The sequence below is a fragment of the Sarcophilus harrisii genome, chromosome 1, assembly GCF_902635505.1.
Source record: "Sarcophilus harrisii chromosome 1, mSarHar1.11, whole genome shotgun sequence".
Lineage (NCBI taxonomy): Eukaryota > Metazoa > Chordata > Mammalia > Dasyuromorphia > Dasyuridae > Sarcophilus > Sarcophilus harrisii.
Genome location: NC_045426.1, coordinates 345,985,891 through 346,009,735, shown reverse-complemented (window position 1 = coordinate 346,009,735; position 23,845 = coordinate 345,985,891). Strand labels below are relative to the sequence as shown.

At 39.5% G+C, this 23,845-nt stretch overlaps 1 protein-coding gene across 10 annotated transcripts in view; it reads right to left on the bottom strand.

The window, feature by feature from the left end:
• The window catches only part of TRAF7 (TNF receptor associated factor 7), a 56,423-nt gene that overhangs the window by 29,275 nt on the left and 3,303 nt on the right, over window positions 1–23,845 (bottom strand). For 2 of the 10 annotated variants that reach the window (XM_031945850.1, XM_031945852.1), the window contains exon 1: window positions 10,912–11,320. The exons of 4 other annotated variants lie outside the window; for them this stretch is intronic. The gene's annotated coding sequence lies outside the window, so the exon portion shown is untranslated. Of the gene's footprint in view, window positions 1–10,911; window positions 11,321–23,845 lie in introns of those variants that run through there. 4 more of the 10 variants (XM_031945854.1, XM_031945856.1, XM_031945859.1 and 1 more) reach the window with 2 other exon arrangements.

The following is a 23,845-nucleotide window of genomic DNA, read 5'->3' as shown; positions in this document are numbered from 1 at the left end:
CTGAGGCTCAGAGAAGTTTAAACAGTTTAAACAGCTTTCTTAAGAGTCATACAACGGGCTATGTCATTTCCAATGGTGACCTAAACAGTCATCTTGTATGTACTTAGTTATTTACATAGTGTTTTCTCCAATAGAATGTGAGCTCTTAGAAAACAGAGACTGTTGTGGCTTTCCTAGTATCCCAACATCTAGCCCAGTGCCTGGTTCACAGAAGTTATACCCACACACACATGGATGGAACCTTCTAGGTCACGAATGCTTTCCATTTCACTTTCTTATTTGGGTCTCGTAACACCCCTCTGAGGTATGTAGGCCAGGGATTACTAGCTTGCCCCTGTGAGATGCCCAGATCAGTAAAATAACTTAACCCAGTTAAAGGCAGACACAAGACTAGAATTCAGGGCTCTTCATTTCCAAGTCACTGCATTCTAGCTATCAAGCATGTAAAATTACAATATTAGGATTATTAATGGGTGCCTGCATTAAAAATGGAAACAGATGCTAAGGGTCAAATAGCCTTGGGTTTGCAGGAGACAGGGTGTGTGCAAGGAGATTGAGAACATGTGAAAGAGAAACCAGTCAGGAGGAGGCAGAGCAATCACCACTCCCTGCATCTGCTTGGCTTTAGACTTTGCTCCAGGGCCTACCTCCTCCTTACCAAGGGTCAGACTGGGCTCCTGTCTGCCCCAGAGGCCTGGTCTACTGACTGGAAGAAATTGGCCCACAGGAGAAATTTTAAGGAACAGAAGAAAGACAATCTAGTTATCCCTACAGATAATAGGATCTCATTTCTGGTGCTGGGTGTTCTCAGAAAAAAGACAAAGGAGGAGATGACTGAGGAGAACAAGGAGTCTGGTCTGCCTCAGGGCAGAGAACTAAAAGAAAATGAGAGAAGTCACAGATGCAGGCAGAAGTGAAAACAGACTTGACTGTGTTGCCAGATTTTCTTTCCTCTATCTTTATAATTCCATTCTCCCGCCATACTCCAAATCCCTTAGCCTTTGTCCATCTCTTTGCTCTGGGTAGTGATTGAAATCTGGCAGAAAGAGGCAGCTACTTTAGGCCCAATCTTATCTCCTCCATCAATCCTCAACTGTCAAAGTTATTACAAGTTGAAACCAGCAGGAACAGAAAGAATAGCCATCAACTGTGTACTGGAGGTGATTTAAGGAATTGAAGGGGGTTCCCCCCCCGCCATGCAGACAAGTTATATCAAGAACAAGTACTAGGGACCACTGAGGCAGCAAGCTTCACATTCTCTCCATCCAACCCACCCAGGATTGCTCAGATTGCTGGATGAAGCAATTCTGTGGCTGTGTTTTTTGAGGCTGAGAAAAAAAATAAGATTCAGGACCACACAGATGAGAGGGTAAGATTCTACAGAAGTTTGGGTTAGAAAGCTTTGGAAAGGGGACTGGGTTCCCCAGGTCTGGCTCAGAGACCACACTAAGACATGGCTGAGCTGTTTGGGCAAGGCACTGACTGTTTTCCCTCTCCTGGGGCCACGTGTGAGGCCTAAGCTCAGGAGCCAAGGATGAATGTTGCTCCGTTGCTTGGGGCCCATCCAAGAGCAAAGACAGCAAAGAGAAGAAAAAAATATTGCCCAATGTAGGCCAATGCCTTAAAAAACAACACATTAAGAATACTGTTAATAATTTTAAAATAACAATCAAAAATTCACAGTGAAGTACAATGCAAATAGGGTGTGATCCTATTCAATAGGATTCTCCCTCACTTAGTAACAATAACTAGTAATGCCACATTTCTATGTAGTACTTTCTAACTTACAGAACATTCTCTTTACTTTCCTTGCGAGGTAATTACAGCTAGTATTAATATTCCCATTTGACACCTGAAGAAACAGATTCAAAGACGTGAAATGATTTGCCCTAAGTCACACAGCCAATTATTGGTGGCTGGGCTTGAATAGAAACTCAGATCTTCTGAGTTCAACATCCAGAGGTCTTTATGGTCTGCCATTGTTAACTATGTCTATACAGGTGCCATTCTACCATTCTAATAATTGTTTAAATCTATGCATTTATTATCATAGAACCTGATAGTTGAAAGGAGCTTTGGAGGCCATGGAGTTCCATGCTTGACTAAGAATCTTCTCTATAATGTAATCAACATCATCTGGCTTTTGTTTCAAACATCTCAAACCCTCCAGAAAAAAAGGAATCCACTCCCCTCACAGACCATTCCATTTTTGCAGAGTTCTAATAGCACATATTTTCTGATGTTAGTATATAATCTGTGGTAAATATCATGACTGATTAATCTTCTGTCCTAATGCCCAACTCAGCTGATTGTGACTGAATGTATACAAGTAATTCACTTAGCCCACTATCTAAGGTTGGCCTATGTACCAGACCATGCTCTCTAGCTTCACATCCCATTCAGTCCTTCGCCTAGGCCATTTTACCACCTGCCCACCACTTTCCCAGAACAAAATTCTCCTAATCACCACTTCCCTACGTGTGTTGTCTCCCTCTATCAGAATGCAAGCTCTTTGATGGCAAGACCTATCTCTAAATAAAAGTATGTGTATCCTCAACACTTATCTGGAATATAGCAAATGTTTAATAAATGCCTTTTCACTTATTCACCTTAAACCCAAGGGGTACAGGGCCTGTACTTAAAGGAAGTGCTTAATAATGGTATGTTGAATTAAATTAAACATTTATTTCATTAGCTGGGATTTCTGGCTCAAGGTCAAATCCCCACCCTTACCAACAGATCTAGGTAGGGCCAGCACCTCATGCACTCTACACTGCAGGATGCTGCCCTTTCATTCTTCTGACTCTACTAGGGAATTTTGAAGGGCCCTGCTGTTTCTGAGTCCAACATGTGTAAGCTATGTTTGGTATAAAAGGGACAGCAACAGACACAGAGAGGACAGCAGGCCTGAGTTTGAATTTTGCTTCTGATAGTAGCTTCTGTGATCCTGAAGCACTCCCTGAGCCTCAGCTTTCTCATCATAAAATAGGGCTAATTAAACCTGAAGTATCTACTTCACAGAATTGCTCTGAGGATCAAATAGGACAATGCATCTAAAATACTTTGCAAACCTTTATAAATGTGAGCTCTCATTATTATATAATCAGCCCAAGACACCAGACCACAAGGCCCTGAGAAAAAATTAGTCTAGGTGTAATGTCCAGGCTAGCTTTCTGTCATAGTCTGACCCAGTCTCTTCCAGCAGTCTGACAGTCTGCCAGTCTCAACTAGTCTTCCCCATAGTGCAGGGGACAGGAGAGCCACCACAAGGATGATCAAAAATAGAATGTCTGTGGCTGACTTTGTCCTCAGTTTAAATACCCTATTACAATTACATCAATTGTAGAACTATTACATCACCATGCTAAGTACTAAGTGTATGGAAATTAGATTACCATTGTCTCATCAATTCCACTAAGTTAACACTTTGTTTCAAGTATACTTCTTTCAAGTATATTTCTCCAAAGTTCTGCCCTTTACATCTAGGTTTCAAAAAAAAAAAAGCCAGGATGAGGGCTATTTGTTTTAAATAAACAACAAGAAACAACCCAGGGCATTGCTGCTCTTGAACACCCTTGGATCTTCTTGCCTTATTTCCATGTACAGTGGCTAAAAATCCAAACATACGCTAGAAGGGATCTGTGTGTTCCAAGTAAGAGTTGGGAACTTAAACCTTAAACACGTCCCTCACTTAAAAATTGTGCCCTCTGTGTTAACATTCACTCAAATTTTTGCTTTTAAATAAGTCATTTGACTTATTACAGAATAAACATCTTTTAAAAATTTATTTTTAATATACATTGCTTTATGAATCATGTTGGGAGAGAAAAATCAGAGCAAAGGGGGAAAACCATGGGAGAGATAAAAAAACAGAAAAAAGAAGTGAACATAGTCTGTGCTGATTTACATTCAGTCTCCTTAGTTCTTCTTCTGGATGCATATCTTTCTGTTCAAAGTCTATTGGGATTGCTTTGGATCACTGAACCACTGAGAAGAACCAAGTCTTTCACAGTTTTATCATTGCACATTCTTGCTGTTATTGTGTACAATATATTATTCCTGGTTCTGCTTGTTTCCCTCAGCATCAGTTCATATAAATCTTTTCATGCCTTTCTAACATCAGCTCGTTCGTATTTTTTAGAGAACAATAATATCCCATTACCTTCATATAACACAACTTGTTCAGCCATTCCCCAACTGATGGGCAGCTATTCATTTTCCAATTCTTTGCTACCACAAAAAGAGCTGCTACAAACATTTTTGCACATGTGGGAACTTCTCCCTCCTTATGATTTCCTGGGAATACAGACCCAGTAATGAAACTGCTGGGTCAAAGGGTATGCCCAGTTTTGTAGTCCTTTGGGAAATTGCTCTCCAGAATGGTTGGATCATTTTACAGCTCCGCCAACAATGCATTAGTGTCCCAGTTTTCCTAAATCTCTTCCAACATTTATCATTATCTTTTCTTGTAAAATAAATTTCTATACCAGAGAGATCTGAATTTTTTAGCACTGACAATAATCTGTAGTGACATGACTTTAGTCAAATTACTGAGGAAGGTGAGGGACAGAGATAATATGTTTATGATTCTGCATAATGTTGTGTAGTTCTGTATTACAATGACATATTGCTGTTGCCATCAGGATCCAGAGGCCCACATGAGAGTCTTACACCTCTGAGGTGGCATAAGATATCTGGGAAAGGGAAAAATCCCTACTGGACTGAAAGTATATCTATGAACTTAATTTGACCAATATTGGGGAATTAGGAATTTATTTAAGAACACAGGTTGAAAGCTGGAAAATAAGCTAATTTGGGATGAGCAGACACATTGTAAAGGCATGGATGATCAGGATTAGAGGACTCTTGACATAGGCTTGGTCCAAAGGGCTAAAACTACAGTGTACAGATGGAAGAGGTCATAATGGTGTTGGGGCAAGTTTTGGACTTGATGACTACTTGCTAATTTGGGTAAGAGATTCTACTTCTCTGGAAAATGAAGGGTTTGAATTTGATGATAAAGTCTCTTTAGAGTTCTGTAATTCTTTAAAGTCTGTCAAAAGGAAAAAGCAGACAGCCAATCCAGCTTAGAGCATCTTCAGCAAGAATTGAGTTGAGACACAGGGAAGAGTAGAGTCTGATAGGGTCAGAACATTGAGATGAATCTTCAAGGTGTCACTAGACTGAGAGCCAAGGGGCTTGAAAAACATTTTTTTTTTTTTTTTTTTTTTTTAAGCTTAGAGTGCTGAGTGAGCCTAATAGGTCACCCCAGGCCATAGTCAATGAGTTAAACTACTTTCCCCCTTGTCCCCCTTGCTTCAACTCTGTTCTTACTGGTGGTTGAGTTGTGTCCTGCTCTTTGTGATACCATTTGGGATTTTCATGGCAAAGCTACTAGAATGGTTTGCCATTCCCTTCTCCAGCTCCTTTTACAGATAAGGAAACTGAAGTAAACAGAGTTAAGTGAATTGTCCAGGAACTCAGGAAGATGAGTGAGTCCAGACTGGCAGTCTATCCATTGCACTATGTACCTTGAAACAGATTCTACAAACTGATTCTTTTGTCTGGTTCTTCCCTTTCAAAACATTCACAGATCACAGGGTTGTGGGATCTTCTTGCTTGATTCAAACTCCTCATTTTAAGAGCTAATGGTGAGAGCATTGGGCTATAGAAGGATGTGTCTTCTAGATTCTAAGTTGCCACGCCATAGGGAAGGTTGAACAACTAGATTCCAGAAGGTTTCCCTTGCTCTGCCAATTCCATAGCAGTAAAATTAGAAATGAGTTTCCATAAAGGTCCAGGTTAAGAAAAAGGCAGGAAGGAACTAAGGAGAACAAACCATATGTTTTGTCTTTGGTACTAAGGGTCAGAATTAGCCATGAGAAGTTTTGTAAATATTATTCTGCCTTCTCCCCCAAAGTAGACCCCTTGTAAGGTATCTTATGGTAAATCTCCTTGAAATAGCTAAGAGTATTTATTTGTGCTGTTATTGGGGAATACAAAGACAGTGTGGTATAGCTGGCTTTGAAGCCAGGTAATCCTAGGCCAATCTGCCAAAAGAGAGAAAAGGGAAGCAGAAGGGAGAAAACATCAAGTCTGTATATAGGGCCTTTCTAGAAGAGTTCCTTTAATCATTTAGTCAAGCTGGGATGACCAAGGAGATCCTAGGACTAATGGAGAGAAGACTTGGGAGTCAGGGACCTGAGTTCAAATACCAACTTAATTTATATGCAATTATGTGACCTCTGGCAAATCACTTAAATGCTTTCAATCTCAGTTTCCTCATCTGTAAAATGGAAATAACAATACCTATTTCACAGAGTTATGAAGACAGAATGAGATAATATATGTCAAGCCCTAAATTCTCTCATCCTCATTATTATTAACAGACTTTTCAGAGTCCCCAATGCTCTTATGCATTTTCCAGGCTATGTCTAGGGCCATCCATTCTCCTTAGAGACTTCTCTCACCAGCTTCATATTTTGTCTGACTAGAAGAAACAAGGCCACTAGACCCAGGGAAGCTTTTTTGATAACAACAAATTTGATAATCATTAATAGTAGTTCAGCCTATCTTGTGCTCAGGCCAGGGTGCCTTGGTCCTTTCAGTAACAGAACAGCTTGCTTTCTAAAGGCCACAGGAGAAAAGAAGCTAATGGGAGGATAGAGGAGGGATGGGAGTAGTGTTATAACTGGAACCACAGCACTAAATCTAAAAGTAGAAGATAACCTAGGTGCTGGAATTTTTCTCAAGTTAGTAGGTGATGGTAGTAGCAGTGGGGTGAGAGGTAGAGGCCATTAGCCTGGCAAGGAGACGAGTAGCAATTCCTGCCTGGGATTAGAGAGGAAAAAGCTTGACAATTCCATAAACCAATGGCAGTGAAAAGTATTGTTCCCTTCAGACATCAACTATTAAGGGATAAGAATGTCTTGGACTAAATAGCTTTTGTAGCAGATTCTGTCTGACCCCCCTCACCCCTACCACATATCTGCCTTCTAACACTGCTTCCTTCTCAGATGGGACCCTTTCCGGGTATAGAGCCCTTGTCCCAGAGCCCAAGCTAAGCAACCATAGCCATCTGGTTCTTCTTGGGCACTCTAAAACCTAAGCTGATTGGTCATTTCAACATGGAAAATAAATGTCTCAAAGGGAAAAACAACTGTCTTTGTTTCCCAAGTGTACATAGTTAAAAGAGAAATATTTATTGACAAAAGAGTATTGGGAATCAGATTCAGGTCTTTAAATAAGAATGTTTATTCTTACTTAATCCAGTGCTCTCTTCACTAACTCATTGTACAATTTTGGCCAAGTCCTTGTTTTTAGTTTCCTCATGAGTAAAAAGAGAGGATCAGATTACATGATCTCCAACTTATTTACCAGTCCTGATTATTCTATGGTTCCCAATGCTATATACTAACATAGCGGGCTCTGATACAGCATATGGTTTTGTGTCTTAAGGAAGATGTTACTGTATCATGGGCTGAATTTTCAAATTCTTTTGTGAGTGTGTATATGTATGTGTGTGTGTGTGTGTGTGTGCACGCGCACGCACTTTTCATTTATTTTGACAAGAATTCCTGGAAGGCAGAAATTACACATGTTCCAGAAATGGATGTGATTCAGTGTGGGGAAGAAAGTTTATAATAAATAAGAGACTGAAAGGTGACCATATTAAATCCTAACTATTACCAATTGGGATTTAATGTGGTCACCTTTTAGCCTATTAGTTTCAACAGGAAAACTAAAGTGAGCCAATTTGCTAGTGGGCTAATTATCAGCTAATTACCCAAAGTTCCTTATTCTTCGGATCTTAATTTGAAAGTATGAAGGTGAAGACAACATCATCAGGGGCCTATGGTCTCCATAATAAAGATCTATACAAAACCACCACCGCTCCCTCTTTACACAGACTTTATAGCTCATAAAGTGCTTTCCTGCTGTGTCATTTGATGCTCACAATTCCCCTGTGAGGTGGGCAGGGCAGAGGTTACCATTTTCATTTTATAAGTAAAAAACTGAGCCTCTGAAAGTGCCCAGTCCAAAGTATACAATAAAACTGGGACTCAGACCCCACATCTCTTGAATTCTAGTTTAGAGCTGAATGAGATCAAATCAATAATATTAGCATGAATATAGCAACATAAAACTCTATTCCATCCAGATTGGTCTCTTGATTGTTTCCTAAATTTATCTAGAATATTCCTGTCTGCCCCTGTGCTCAGAGAATTCCCTTTGGAAAGCTTGCTCTTCCTCCCCTTTCCAATCAATACCATTTATCACTCACCTTTCAGCCTCTCACTTTCAACAGAAAAACTAAAGTGAGACAGTTGATGTTTGCCAGGATCATGAGCTAATTATCCAAAGTTCCTTATTGCTCCAGACCTTAATTTGAAGGTATGAAGGTGAAAGCGACATTCTTAGGGACCTATGATTTCCATAATAAAGATCTACACACCACTCTTTTATATAGATTTTATAGCTTATAAGGTGCTTTCTCTAGGAAGCCTTCTAGGCTCATAATGATCTCTCCCTCTTCTGAACAAATGGCTTACAGTCTCTTCTATTCATTTGGTATTCGCCATACATATCTCACCTGAAAATATTAGGTGACCTTCCCTATGTATCATTTCCCTAATTAATTTGGCAGCTCTGTGAAGGCAGAGTCCAAATATTTGCTTTTCTATAAGGTCACACAGATCATAGATCTTCAGCTGGAAGACACCCCATAGGCCACATAGTATAGTACTCTTGATTTCCAGATCCTAGAGCATGTAAGTGACTTGCCAAGAACTTGAACTTAGATCCTCTGACTCCAAAGCCTGTGCCTGTACCTGAGATCAATACCCTGCATCCAGGAAACAGTAACTAAATAATTGGTTGAAACATCCCCAAATCCTATCGATACCCAGAGAAAGAAGTGACTGTGGCTGAATACAGATGGAAACATGCTTTTTTTTTTACTTATTTTTCTTGAGTTTTTTTTTTTTTTTTTTGAGGGGAGGGGGAAATCTATGTTTCCTTTCACAACTTGACTTTTATAGAAATGTTTTGTATAACTTCACACGTGACTTCTCAGTGGGGGTGAGGGAGGATGGGAGAGAATCTGAAACTCAAAAGTTTTAAAAACAAATATAAGAAATTGTTTTACATTTAACAGGGGAAAATAAAAGTATTAAAACAGAAACATTCCCAAACAGACCTATACATACAAACTATCCACATTCTCAAAGGGGGCAGGGAATGGAATGAGCATTAAGTGTTATAGCTCCTCACAGATAATTGGAATGGCATAATGCCATTCAGGCAGAGGGGCTAGCAGGAGAATGAGTGCTCACCAGGGGGAAGAGTCACCCAGAACAAAGGCAGTGTACATGGGGCTTGCCTGCAGCCTTTTCAAATATTCTGGAAAGAGAAGAAACCTGAGGCAGGGCTCCAACTCAATGATGTACACCTCCCCACCCCACACCCCACTCCCTGTACTGTTCATTCCTAAGGCTAGTAGGAAAGATAAAAACCTTCACATTCAACTCGAATGGCTACATAGTTGCATGACCAATTCCAACATAAAGTATTACTTTATCCCCAAGTTGGTGGAATAGAAGAAACGCAGCCCTGGGTTCCAGTTCTCACATAACTGGGATTTTTAGATCATTAACTCTGTCTGAATCTTAGTTTCTCCACCTACAAAATGGGAAGGTTAGACTGGATGATTTTTATGGGACCTTCCAGTGCTAGGAATTCTGATTCTAGTCTTCAGGCTGAACCCAAACCACACCACATAAGCTCTGAGAAGGCTGCAGGCTCTTGGTAGCACAGCAAAAATTCTATGGGGCCCTCAGTATGGGAGATGAAGCATTAAGCATTATTCCTGGCAGCCTGTGGAGTCTCCAAAAATCTATTAGGGGAAGGAAAAGGTGCTCAAAAGGCAAGATCGCAAGGGTCAAAAGGCCAGTCAGCTTCTAGAACCTGGAGGACAATCAATAGCAGTCTCTGTTCAGGAAAACATGTGACTTCAATTCCTCACTTGTGTGCTGTCTGGTTCACACACAAAACAAAACTAGGACAGCCCTCAGGGTCTCCCTTCTGTTCTCCGCTAGCTGTGCCTCGAAACCCTGGACTGCAAGGCTTTAACTAGGACACCTCAGCTGGCACTAACACAAAAACTACAGTTTTGCTTCTAGGGCAGATCGAGAAGCTCTTTACACAGGGAAAACTGCCAGGTTTAAGACGCACTTTCCCCTCCACCAAGTACAAAATAGGTATCTACTTCTTCCACGCAAAAGAAAAGCCAAAACTCAAAGGTTCTCACAAGCTTGCTTTTGACAAGGATTTCAAACAGGACACAACGACTTGCAGCTACTATTTTATATCCTGGGAGATGAAGACAAACAGCAGAATATCTGAACAGGTTTGGGTTAAGCTGTAGTCTTGATGGCTGTTCAGCCAGAGGTCCAAAGTCCAGAGCAAAGAAATAAGGAAGTATAGAAATGTCTAAAGCAAGATTTCACTGGGAAAACAAGTTAGCAGCAAATTAGCCAACAGTACTTGCAAAATAGCAGTCACATTACAGAAACATAAAGTGAAGTGTTCCCTGAGAGATACAGAGTTAGACTGGAAATTAACTTCATTTCAAAATCCCCTTCAGCCTAGGCTAACACTTTAGCCACAGAACCGAAAATAGTTAAGTTGCTAGGTCAGTATGAGTTTACTGATTAAAAAGCAACCTGAATTTTAATATCCATATGCTACAAGAAACCACAGTTTGCTAGAGGAAAAGTACAAAATGCCAATTTCATCAGAAATTAAGACAACTCATAATGATGGTGGGGAGGGGAGTGGCAGCATCAGCATCTCTGCTGAAATATACCCAACTGTTACCCCCAAACCTAGAAGAAAAGACAAACACTTTACCTCCTAAGAAATTCTTGCTGGTCCTGTACACTCATCCTCTTTCAAAATGTCTCTTGTTCAATCTGCGTGGGTGCCTCTATGTGTCTCTCCAAAGTGATGTAAACAGAAAGGCATGCAGAGAACTGGACAATATGCAAATCACCCTGGAAAACCCCAGATCTCGGCCAATCACAACTCCTGCTGCAGCTGGGTTGAGTTTGTCCCAAACCAAATGATTTTAGAAGACAAACTGTCCCCCATCATCTTCATTAGCAGGAACAGATTCATCTTAAAGGTCCTTGGCTTTCCAGGGGAGGTGAGAAGATGAGGGAAAGGTAGAAAAGGTTTCTGTTCACATGTTCAGTCACATAGAATCGTCAATGGAAAGGCACCAGCTAGATTCAAATAACTTGTGAAATGAGGAGCAATTTCCCCAACTAAGCAAACAGGTTGTTTTTTTGTTTTTTTTTTTTTTTAGTATTTTGAATTAGAGATTTCAAGCTTTTAAAAAAACTGAGCACAAACAGGATTTGATTTTGCAATCCATGATTTCTCTCCTCCAGTTATACAGATGTTCTCTCTTAACACAGTCTCAAAGCTTGGTCAGAGAATCCTAATTTTAAACCTGGAAGGGACTTTAGAAGAAATCATCTCATTTAAAGGGATGTCAATCTCAGGAACTGAATTAAAAAGTAATTGGAAAATGTTTAACAAAAATAAACAAAAAAAATTACAATGTACCCCAGAAAATATTCATTTATGATTTTTAAAGTTACAATGCCCCAGCAGGGATATTTCTATTTGACACCTCAGATCCAGTTCAATCTCTCTCGTTTTACAATGAAAAACCTGAGAACCAGAGAGAAGTGTAACTTGCCAGGAGCCCAGAAATGCTAAATGGCAGAGTTTGGGCCTGGAAACTTCTGATTCTAAAAGTTCTCCACTATACTGCACTACTTCTTGTCCAGACAGACAGGACACAGTCCAAAGTATTGAGATCACAGTGACCCCAAACTTTTATGGCTGAATGCAAATGAATCATGTGGGGAGACTATACAGCACAGCACAGCTCAGGGCAAGGACTGTTTTTGGTGGGAGGGCTTGGTGACTACCCTACCTAGGTGACTCTAAATAACAACAGTTTTACTTCCTCATCTGTACAATTTAGTGGTTATATTAAATCAGGGTTCTTCACTTTTTGTGTCCTGGACCCCTCTGGCAGTGTAGTGAAGTCCTGAGATTTTAAAAGCACAAAACAAAATATACAGCATTATAAAGAGAATCAACTATTTTGAAATAAAGATCTAATTTTTTTCCCTATCCAAGTTGACAAGAGCTTCTAAAATATATCTATAGATCTCAGGTTAAAAAAGTCCTGTACTAGATGGGCTAGGATGTCCCTTGGAGCTTTAATCTAATGTAATCTGATCTAATGAAGGTGTCTAGGCAGGGAAGTAAAGAAAACCTAGAGTGGAGAAAGTACCCTGCAGTCAGGAGGACCTGAGTTCAAATCTGGCCTTAGCCACTGATCTCAGGCAAGTCACTTACTCTCTATTTGCTCCAGTTTCCTCAACTGTAAAATAGGACTAAATAAAACATCCACCATGTTGGATTGTTCTGAGATCATATTTGTAAAGGGTCAGCATTGTGCCCGACATATAGAAAGTGCTATATTATATAAATTATCATCATCATCATTACTGATATCATTATGAATCTATAATCCCATGATTTATATTATACTTGAGTTACAAAGTTCTTTGACACATATTTCATCAGAGTTCTACAATAGCCTTGTGCCGTTGAGAGCATTGGGATTATTTTCATGTTATAGATGAGACTCTCTAAGGCTCAGAGTATAAGAAATTGACTTCAGGCAGAGCCGGAACTGGAATCCAAGTCTTTCTACCTTTACTTCCTCTTCGCTCATTTTCTTCAAGACCTCAGCAATCTGGCTTCTGGTTTCATCATTCAAAAGAAACTGTTCTCTCAAAAGTTATCAATAATCTCATAACTAACATATCAAATGGCCTTTTCCCAATCCTCATACTTCCTCATCTTCTTACAGTACCTGCCACTGTGGATCACCTTCTCCTTAGGATTATCCCCTGGGACTCTGGCCTCATTTCTTTTCCCTCTTGCTTCTATATCTTTTCACAAGAGATCTGATCACTTCCCATGGATTTAATTATCATCTCCTCTGTAGGCGATTCCTAGGTCCACATCAACAGCTTTTTGAATATATCAAACTTAGATATCCTGTAGGCCTCTCAAACTCATCATTTAAAACATTCTTTCCTCTCATCCTCTGTCTTCCAAACTTTCCCATTATTGGTAAGATTATTGCCACCTACTCACCAAGAACTATAATTCTGCTGTTACCCTCAACTCCTTACTCACTCACTCCACATATCCAATCTTTTGCCAAATCTTGTCATTTCTACCCTCACAACATCTCTCACATGTTCCTTTCTCTCTTTTCTCTACTAATCTTAATTCAAGTTCTCATCACCTCTCTCTTGGACTATTTCAAGAGTCTTCTCCAATTGTTCTTCCTGTCTCATCTTTGCCCATCCTCCACTGAGCTCCATTCAGAGTAATTTTTCTTGAGAACAGATCTGACATGTCACCCAATGCTCTCCCTATCCCCCCATTTCACATATACACACTTGGTAAGCTCCAGTGGTCTCTCTTGCCTCCAGAGTCACTAAATGCTCTTTGCTGCTTGGCCTTGGCTAGTCTTCTACTTTATTCCTCTCCCATATAGATACACTGGCATCCTTGCTGTTCCTTGCATGTGGCACTCCTCCAGGATCCTTGCCTTCTGTGCCGACTGTCACCATGACTGAAATATTCTCTCCTTAACCTCAGCCTCCTACTTTCCCTTATTTCTTTCAAGTATCAGCTCACAACCCACCTTTCACAGGAGGCCTTTCCGGTTCCCCAACTACTAGTGCCTTCTCTTCTAAGATTACGATTACCTTCCATCTACTTGGTGGGGCTTGTAAGTATTTAGTTATTTATGTGGACTTTCCTTCTTTAGAATGTGAGTTTCTTGAAGCCAGAATTATTTTTGCTTTTCTTTACATCCCCTATATTTAGCAAAGTGCCTGGTACACAAGAAGTATTTAATAAATGCTTAACTGACCAATCCAGTGCACTCCTTCTGCTGCAAATTTATGCCTAAAAAATGATCTGCCTCTGCTATGGCTCCAATTGTGTTGGCCCAAGGATAGTCTGTCCCCCAGAGACAATGTACTCCCCTCTCCAATCCATCCTCCACATAGAGCTGCCAAGATGACATTCCTGAAGCACAGGCTTCATTGTATTGCCTTCCCCTTCAAATTCCAGGGGTGCCCCCATATCTCTAGGATCAAATGTAAACTCTTCTCTCTGACATAAAAAGCTTTTCACAACCTGCCCCAAGCCTTTCTGACTTTATATGTATTATATTAATATTTCTAATTTTATGTTATTTCCCTTCATGTATTCTCTACTGTTTACCCAAATTTTTTCTTGCTTTTCCTCATATATGACATTCTCCCATCTGCATATCTTTTCAAGCTTGCCCACATGCCTGAAATGCATTCTCTCCTCATCCCTAACTTCCTTCCAAGCTCAGCTCAAGTACTATCACTTACACAAGATCTTTCCTGATCTTCCAAGGCAGTGAGGTCCCCTTCTCCTCTCATTATCATGTATATAATAACATTATCCCCACTTATACCTGTAGATCTGGTGTAAATTTTTTTATTTGGTTTTTGTGTTTCTTAATTTTCAAAAGTATTTTATTTTCCAAATACATGTAAAAATAGTTTTCAACATTCATTTTTGTTAAGACTTTGTGTTCCAATTTTTCCTCCCTCCCTTCTTTACTTCCCCCTTTCCTAAGATAGCAAGCAATAGGATATAGGTTAAATATGTACAATTCTTCTAAACATATTTTCATATTTGTCATGTTGTGGAAGAAAAATCAGACCAAACCATGAGAAAAAAAAAAGTTGGTATAAATTTTGTACACAAATATCTGTGTATACAGTAGTTCTGACAGACTTCAAACTCCTAGAAGATTAGGGCCTAACTGCTTTTTGTCTTTGAATCCCCAGACTTAACACTGTGCCTAGCACATACTAGGCACTTAATATTTGTTGACTGAATGAATATAACAACAAGCTAGACAGAAGTTCCTAACTTCAAAAAGAAACCCTCAGAGAATCAGTTAATCTAATAATCATCATGGCATTTTATTTTCAACACTGCTACCTTAATTTAAGAAAGGCCTGTCTCCAGATCTAGAAGCCACTTTGATAAATTTAGAGAACCCAAGAGGAAGTTAGTTTTCCATTAACAAAGTTTCCAGCTTGAAACACAAAATCAGGAAACAGCACCAGAAAAGGCTCCCAAGTGACACTCACTTCCAATTGCTCTGAGCTTACTTATTTGAAAGGAAAAGTAAAGTGCCATTTAAAAGGGGTCTGTCTACCTCACTTGATTTGAGGTTTTTGTATCTTGATCAGAAATTGTGTATGCCTGACTTGTAATGCAGATCAAAGTAATATTTATTAGCTTTCCATTAGGAAAAAAAAGTCCCAAATTCATACTAGAAAACCTGCCTGTCCACTCCTAAAATGTCCTATGGCAATATCTGGGTCAAATAGCTTTTAGAACCAATTCTTCTCCAGACTAGGAAATTGTCTAGTCATTCTTAAAGAACAGGAAACTGAGAGAAGGAGACTCCAAAGCCTCTTTTTCTTGCTGTTTTTTTTCTTTCCCGGAATCAGCCATGGTTTTTTGGCAGAGGGCATGTAGAACAACTTCACACCAACTAGTTACTGAGATGTCTCAAGAGATTAGTACTCAGAAATAGCTCTCCCAAAGCTTGATTAAAGCAAAAGGATGGACAAGGCATAGACTGTGAAACTCAGCTATGTATACTACATGGAGAGGAAGAAAAGGAGGAAGAGAGAAGGTGAGAAAGAGAGAGAAAGAGAAATAAGAGAGAGGAAAGGAGAGGAGAGAGGGAGGGGGAGAGAGTGAGAAGAGAAGGAGGAGGCAGAAGGGGAATGGGAGGAGAAGGGGATGAAGAAGGGAAAGGGGAAAAGGAGAAGGGGTGAGAAGGGGAGGAGGAAGGGGAAAGAAAGAAGGAAAGGGAAGGAGGAAGAAGGAGCGAAGGAAAAGGAAGGGAGAAGGGGAAAGGAAGAGAGAGGGAAAAGGAGGGAAGGGAGAGAAAGATATAAACATCAAAAGGAACCTTTCAGTCCCAAAGGAAACTAAAACTTCAAAGCATCCTGAGCGAATGTGTATATCTTTGAAAGGATACAAGTAGGGAATATTGTATAAAATTACAAAGTGACTCTTGACCTAACCCAAATTGATTATTTCCATTCAAAAATTTGTAAGTGACCCAAATCTGACAGTAAACATGCACTGGAAATATTTGGTTCTGAATAATTCTCATACTGGAAACTTTGTACCTCTGTAGAGGGTCCCTATAGTCTCTGGCAGGGTCCCTATATTCATCATTAAAATATCATTGCATTTTGATTTGGAACAGAGACTTCTCTATGCCTTGTAGATCTCTAATTTTGAGGTCCAAAGTCAAATAATAAAAAATATGTATTCACAAATACTTCTCAGATTTCTCAGTATAGGAGTGACTCCCTAGAACACTGCTTATAGTCTAGTCGTACATCAGGAGAGGATGCATGCAGCAACGATGTCCAGAGGTTTTCATTCAGAGAGAATTGAAAGGAAACTCAGAGGCCCCCTAATACAATCTCCATATTTTGCAGATGAGAAAATTGAGGTCCAAGGGGATGAAATGACTTGCCGTAGGTAACAAAGATAAGCAAAAGGATAAACAGGATAAACATGTTGTTCCTGGTTGGGAGGGATCCACCTCATATTTTAAAATGTTTCCTTTTTTTTTTTTTTTTTTTTTTTTTACTGATAACTCTTTTTTACAACACCTTTCCCCTCTGTCCCACATGCTAATCTCTCTCGGGATTTTATGCAATAACTGATGCAGACAGAGGTCCCATCTTATTCATGCTGCCAGACAGAAACTACTTAAACTGCATCTACTTTCAACCAGGGATCTCATGAAACATTCTTTTATTGCTGGCTCACTGATGCATACCAGAATGTCCTTCCATTCAAACATGGCTTATGTGTTATTAGTTGAAAAAAGGTTTCTTGTCCTTTCCTCAGCCAAGATTAATAGCTACCTCTGACTAATGATGCTTACAAGCAGATGCTTTCATTCCACAGGAGTCAGATTTCTTCAATTAGTCCTATTCTTCACTCCTCCAGCTTTTTTCCTACTTCCCCCAGAAAATACCCACCCTCTGATTCTCTTCTCATATAGCCCCCTATCTTTTGATTCAAGTCAACTCAACAAACATTTATTATGTGTTTGCTATATATAACTTATTAAAGGCATGAAATGTATAATGATAAAAAGACAAAAGGGAAAATAAAATAGTATCTGCCTTCAAGAAGTCTACATCCTACTGGTGGAATACAACATACATATAACTATACTACTACAAGGGAACTTGAGAAAAGAGAGTCATAGCAATGTGTGTGCGGGCATGTATGTACGACAGAGATAGAGATGGGGAGGTACAGGTGGAAGGAGAGAGAGGGGAGAGCAGGAGGAGAGGGGAGATTGTGGAAATTTTCACAGAGAAGGTGGTGCCTGACCTTAGTCTTGAAAGATAAAGATTATGACAAGCAAAGAGAAGGGAATGTATTTCAGCCATGGGTGATGCCCTGAATGAAAACAGAGATCAGAGATGGAATAAGTTTAGGGGACAGGTAAAAGTAATGTAATTTGTTGAGAACATATATGTATGAAGAAAAAGGTGTGCTTTTCTTCTCTCTCCAAGCTCCCTACCTAACACCTTTGGTCTCTGATGTTTCTTCTAAGGAAATAATTGGAGAACTACATTTATTTAGGTCATCACCAAGAAAAACATTTCCATCACCTCACACTCCTCCATCCTTCCACATTCAACCAGTTCTTCAAGTCTCATAGTGTTTTATTTTTCCAAATACATGTAAAGATAGTTTTCAACATTTATTTTTGTAACACTTTATATTCTAAAATTTTCTCCTTCCCTCCTCCCTGTGACAACAAACAATCTGATATAGGTTAAATATGTGCTACCTTTTTCAACATATTTCCATGTTTATCATGTTGCATATCAGACTAAAAGGAAAAAGAAAACAACAAGGAAGTAAAAACAAAGTCTCCATAGTTCTCTCTCTAGATGCGATTGGCATTTTTCATCCCCAGTCTATTGGAATTGCCTTAGATCACCACATGGTAGAGAAGTCAAGGCTTATATCTTCCATAAAGACTTTCATGACCACTCTAACCCACCCATCAAATGCCTCTCTAACTCATGGAATGTTAGCCCTGGACTGGGGTGGGGAAAAGAAGAGGAGGGAGGAGCTTAGAGGGAAGGATTGACACAAAAATTAGTAGTAGAACAAAGAGTCCACTATACTATGCGTTACTTCTTTTGCATTTACTTTATGTATGACAAGCAGCATGATGTAAGGGATAAAGATCTAGCCTAGGAGCCAAGAAGACCTGGCTTTAGACATAGACCATAGACCTTTAGACCACAGTTCTGTTATGTTCTGGTTATGGAGTCCTGGACCAGTCATTTACCCTCTAATACCCTCTAGGTTCAGAGACTATGTGTTGGAGGGAGTTTTCTCATCTGATATTTTCCTGTACCAATGAAGTCCCAAATACAGTTCCTCTCATTAAAGTGTGAGCTCCTTAAGGGCAGATGGTCTTCTGTCTCTTTTTGTATCTCCAGTGTTTAGCACAGTGCCTGGCACATACAAGGCACTTCATAAGAGTTTGATGACTGACTGATTATACTCATTAGAATCTGAGAATCTAGGTCTGCTTTGGAATCCCTTTTAGTCCTGGTTTATTGCAGTCACTTAGAGCCTTAGAGAGTTTGCCAGCTCTCAGGAGAGACTAATAGTTCTTGGTCCACCTTGGCTGGAATTTGTACTTTCAGGCTTGGGCCTCAGGGATCAAGTGACTCTAGAAGGGAAGACTCTGAACATTCTTCTTGAGGCTGAGTATTCAGAACAGAGCTTTCTGTTGTTAGGGTCACAGGCTGCCTGGTCTGCCACAGTAAGAGAAAGAGAAAGGCCTTTTAGTGCCTGCTTCTTGGCCCCAGGGCTTCATGCATCCAGCTTGCATGCAGGCGGGTCCTAGTGGTTTGACATTTTCCAGAGAACAGCACATACTGAGATCTGGAACCATAATTAAGCTGCACGTTCAGCAGCAATAAGCCTGAAGGGTGGAGAGCCGGACTGGTGAAAACATCAGCTCCCAGCTGGGTGGACTCTGGTCTGACTTCAGAGACAGTTAAACAGAACTCCAGGTGGGAGGCTGTGCTTGCTGGATGGCTTCCAAAAGCTTCACGAGCTGCACGTGGGACCTGACGATGATCCCAGAGGGTCTTTTCCATTGGAATGAACAGTCTGACCTGGTATCCTGGCCAAGACGTTCCTTGCCTTCTATGAGGCTGTATGTTGGCTGCCACCCCACACCCCAGAGGCAATTTTATGTCAACAGAGCCCCTGAGCAAGTACTGCAAATACTGTAGAAACATGGATTTCCCATAGCAACATAAACATAGATTTTCTCCCAGATGTGCCGCTTACCCCAACATTCTTCCCTGGAACATGCAGTGTATGTCTGGGCAGCTGTATCTAGGCACTTCTCTGGCCTACTGCCCAAATACCCTGAAGGCAATTCAAGTGAATGGCAACAGGAATCTCTGACTTTCATTCACTCTGCCAGTCTCCAATGAGTCATGTCTACTGGAATAGCATGAGGCCCAGTTTATTGTGTTCTGGTCTGGAGGAGACAGGTGCCTTAAGGGGTATCCTCTCAACTCAACTTTAAATTCTCAATGGCACTTCTTTCAACCTCACCTTCCAACTACTCCTCCTCCCTTTCCTACATCAAATCCCATGGATTATTCCTTGCACACAACTTCAGACTAGTTCCATCTCTTCTCCCATTACTCCCAAACTTGGGCCAAGACTAAATAAAATTGGTCTCCTGTCCCCATGGTCTCATTGGTGAGTTCTTCCCAGAAGCTCCATTTTGGGAAAGGTCCCAGGTCAGCCTTTTTTTATTCCTCTTTGAGGGCAGCTTCTGACTCTTCAAACTTACTATGGTCCCTTTCCTGCTTATCCCCACTGCATTTCTGTTTCCTTTCATGTTATGCCTCCTCCCTTACCCATTAGAATGTAAACTCTTTGAGAACAGGAATTATTTTTCTATTTACTTTTTAGGAATTATTTGTATCTCTCTCTCTTCTTCTTCTTTTACATCTCCTTCTTCTTTTCTTTCCTTGTTAATCAAAGTTTGCTGATTAGCAAACACCCACTCTTCTAAGGACATACATACTGTGAGCCCACCACCATGAGGTGCCTTTAGCATTCAAGAGTATCACTGACTTTTTTTTTTTTAATTAACAAAATGCTAGCATTATTAATAATAATAATAATTATTATTATTATAATTCAGGTAATAATGGAATAGTAATGACTTGAACCAGCTATACCCAGTGAAAGAACTCAGGGAAATGAGTGTGAACCATTACATAAAATTCCCAATCCCTCTATTTTTGTCTACCTGCACTTTTGATTTCCTTCACAGGTTAATGGTACACTATTTCAAAGTCCGATTCTTCTTGTGCAGCAAAATAACAATAATAAATACAATAATATATTGTATTTAACATATACTTTAACTTTAACATGTATTGGTCTACCTGCCATCTGGGGAAGAGGGTGGAGGGAAGGAGGGGAAAAATTGGAACAAAAGATTTTGCAATTGTCAATGCTGAAAAATCACCCATGCATATATCTTGTAAATAAAAAGCTATAATAAAATAAAATAAATAAAATAGGTAATTACCAGAAACTATATTTCTTGAACTTTTAAAATGTCACAGTAGTATAGTCTGCCTATAATATAATCAGTGTAAAATCAGGCTGGTAAGGTAGGTGGTAGCTAATCAGAGAAGGGTTTTAAATCCTGAAATAATATTAATAATTATTATATTGATATAGAACTTTAAAATTTACAAAGTACTTTACTTAGAGTATAAGAACATAGACTCATTGATTTAGATCTAGCAGGGGCTCATGGCTCTAGGAGACCACTGATTCCCTATTCAACACCTTCCTATTCAATAACCTCCACTGACTCCTTCAGGATCAAATACAAAGTACACTATTTGGCGTTTGAAGCCCTTTATAACCTAGTGCTCTGACATCTTTCCAATCTTCTTAGACTCTGTTCCCAGTCACAAACTCTTTGACCCTGTGACAGTGGCCTCCTGGCTGTTCCATGAAGGAGATGTTCTATCTTTCCACTGGAGACATTCTCTTTGGCTGGTTCCATACCTGGAACATCATTTCTCCTCATCTCCACTTATTGGCTTTCCTGGCTTCCTTTAAGTTCCTTTGGATTGAGAGCTCTCATTAAGAAGGTCGACAGAGACAGTCAAGGTGGGAGGGGAAAAAAGACAGTGATTCACCTGAGTTCTCCCCCAAGCCTCTCCAAACACCTTTAAATAATTCCATAAACAATTCCTGAAGCAGCAGAACTCACTAAGGAAGGGGTAAAATAATTTTTCAGCTAAACACAACTTAGGAGATCATCAGGAGAGGTCTATCACACCAGGGCAAGAGTGGAGCACAGTCCAGCCCAGGTCAGCATAGACTTAGGCTTAGCAAACCAGGAACAGGTATCAGGAACCACTGATTCAGCAACAGCTGCTTCCAGAGCACTCAACTCACAGATAGTAAGAGGGTCAAACAAATGATCAGAAGAAAATTACAGGGGTCTTTTGTGAGCACTGAGAATGAGGCAGGATTCTGGTTTTTTTTGCCCATACCTGAATCTGGGTTGCAGTCCTGGATGGCAGCTTCATGTTGAGGAGGAGCACTAGCATACCAGAGTTTGTGATCACAGAGGAGCAAGGACCCTCTTCACAGTTCCAGAGTAGAAGTCCTTGTGGTTACTCACAAACCAAAGCACAGGGCAGAAGAGTAGTAAACAAACTTCTTCTTTAAATCATACTACCTTAGAAGAACTGAAAACTTACAGTTCCTATAAGTTTCTCTGAAAATAGTTGTATAAAACCCATGAAGCCTGGGACAGTGTGCTCTCCACCCTGGAAGCAGAGTCCTACTTTAACAAAGAGTTAAAAGTCTAGAAACAGGCTGGGAAAATAAGCAAATAGGGAAAAATATTCTGACCACAGAAAGATTAAAATACACATTCAGAAGATAAAATCAAAGCTCAAGTTAGCGCTTCAAAGAAAAATGTGACTTGGTCTCAGATCATGGTAGGGCTCAAAAAGTTTATTGAAAATCAATTAAGAGAGATAAAGAAAAAAATGGGAAGAGAAATGAAAGTGACACAAGAAAATAACGAAAAATAAATCAACAATTTGGTAAAGAGACACACATAAAAATGGAAAATGACACCTTAAAAACTAGGTCAAATGGTTAAAAAAAAAAGGGTAAAAAAAGATAATTAGGAGACAAATGCCTTAAAAAGCAGGCTTGGCCAAATGAAAAAAGTGAAACAAAAATTCATTTAAGAAAATAATTCCTTAAAAATTAGAATTGAGCAATTGGAAGATAATGACTCTACAAGAAATTAAAAAACAATGACAAAAGAATGAAAAAAATATAGAATATGGTGTGAAATATCTCTTTGGAAAAACAACTGACTTTCATAAGAGATCTAGCATAGTAACTTGAGAATTACTGGATTACCTGGAAGTCATGATCAAAACAAGAGCCTGGACATCATCTTTCAAGAAATTATCAAGAAAAATTGCTCTTAAATTCTAGAATCAAAGGATAAAATAAAAATGGAAAGACTACAATAATAACCTCCTAAAAAGATCCTAAAAAAATGAAAACTCCCAAGAATATTATAGCCAAATTCCAGAGCTGCCAGGTCAAGAAGAAAAAAACTCAAGCAGCCAGAAAGAAATAATTCAAGTGTTATGGAGCCTCAGACAGTTACCAGGATAGCACATTTAAGAACTGGAGGGTTTGGAATATGATATTTCTGAGGTCCAAGGACCTAGAAATACAACCAAGAATCTCCTACCCAGCAAAATTTAGCATAATCCTTCAGGAGAAAAATGCACATTCAATGAAATAAGGGCCTTTTAATTATTCTTGATGGGGAAAAAATATCAGAGGTGAATAGAAAATTTGACTTTCAAATACAAGATGCAAAAGAAGCATAAAATGGTAAACAAAAAAGGGAAATCATAAGGGATATAATATGGTAAAACTATTTACATTCCTATATGAGAAGATGGCACTTAAAACTCATAAGAACTTTCTCATTATTAGGGCAACTGTATATATACAGACAGAGGGCAGAGCTGTGAACTGACTATGAAGGGATGCTATCTAAAAAAATAAAATTAATGGGTGAGAGAGGAATGTACTGGGAGAAAGAGAAAGGGAAAAGTAGAATGGGGTAAATTATCTCACATAAAAGAGACAAGAGAGAATTTTTACAGTAGAGGAATATAGAAATGGCTCAAAATCCATCTTACCCTAAAAGAAAATAGGAGGGGAAGGGGATAAGAGAAGATGTGTGGAGGGGAAAGAAGGGTGAAAGAAGGGAGGGCAGATTGGGAAGGAGGCTAGTTAGAGCAAAACACTTTTGAGGAGGGACATGGTGAAAGACAAGAGAGAATAGAATAAACAGGGAGGAAATATGATGAAGGAATAAATATAGGATGTCAAAAGATATAGACTGAAGAAGATTATATGGATCATAAAAACAAGGTGAAAAAATCTCTCATAGAAAGATAATAATAACAGAAAGGAGGAGAAATGATAATACTTACAGCTGAAAAGGACT